This window comes from Corylus avellana, chromosome ca8, assembly GCF_901000735.1.
Source record: "Corylus avellana chromosome ca8, CavTom2PMs-1.0".
In the NCBI taxonomy this organism is placed as follows: Eukaryota; Viridiplantae; Streptophyta; class Magnoliopsida; order Fagales; family Betulaceae; genus Corylus; species Corylus avellana.
In genome coordinates, this window is record NC_081548.1 from 11,638,974 (window position 1) to 11,640,000 (window position 1,027).

A 1,027-nucleotide genomic window follows, 5' to 3' on the forward strand; every position below is an offset into this window, starting at 1 on the left:
TGCTTGGTCCGGATTCTCCTTGGAACTGCGCTCAATCGTAGGTCGGTGCGTTCGATCGCAGTGCGCTCGATCGCACTTGGCTGACGATTGATCGCAATCACAGAATGCCAATCTGCAACCTGAAACAGAAAACAGAAAAGTTAAGGAAAACAAGAAATTCATTTTGATTTTTTGCTAATACTAAATTAAAAATTGAAAATTAAAATAACAAAACTAAAGGAAGATCAATTTAAACAAAATTCGCCGCAATACCCGGCAACGGCGCCAAAAACTTGTTGCGCAAAAATCTACCTAAATTAATAGGTAAATAATTGTACGTTTTACCTGCAAGTGCACAAGGTCAACATGGTAATATAGGGTGCAAGTACATGATCATTCCCACGAGGATTGCTAAATTTATGTTTAAAAATAAATTCCTTAAGCAAAAGCAAAATAAAGATTGATTGTTTAAGTGATGATAACAAAGGGTAGGGCTTTGATAACCACCATTAATTATATTAAGTTAATATATCAATATGCCAATGTTTTGATCAAGTTATGCATATTTAATGTTTGCCAACCTAAGGGCATGGGTGTATACTTCTTAAACTATTAATTTCCCTAAGCAACGAGTTAGGCATGGATGTATACTCTAACTCTTTTCTTTCCTAAAGGATTTAGCATGGTAAATACTAAGTTGTTCTTTAGAAAAGCATATGTTCTATGGAAATCGACAAACACACGAGGCCTAGGGCATGGGTATATACTCCTGGTTCCCCATGTTGATTAACCCAAGAATTGCGGTGTGGATTCTTTTGTTACTTAAGTTAAACCCAGGACTCGGCCATCCAAATTGATCTAACTAACAAGTTCATACCACATGCACATGTTGATCAGGCATACACATATGAGGAATTCATGCAAGCAGGTACTAATCAAGTTAAATAGCACAACATGATCATCATAAGGCGCCAATATTGAAATATTAATTTAACATAACTAGGGCTTCAATCTAGCCCTACTAATTAAATTAGCTACACATAGAGTT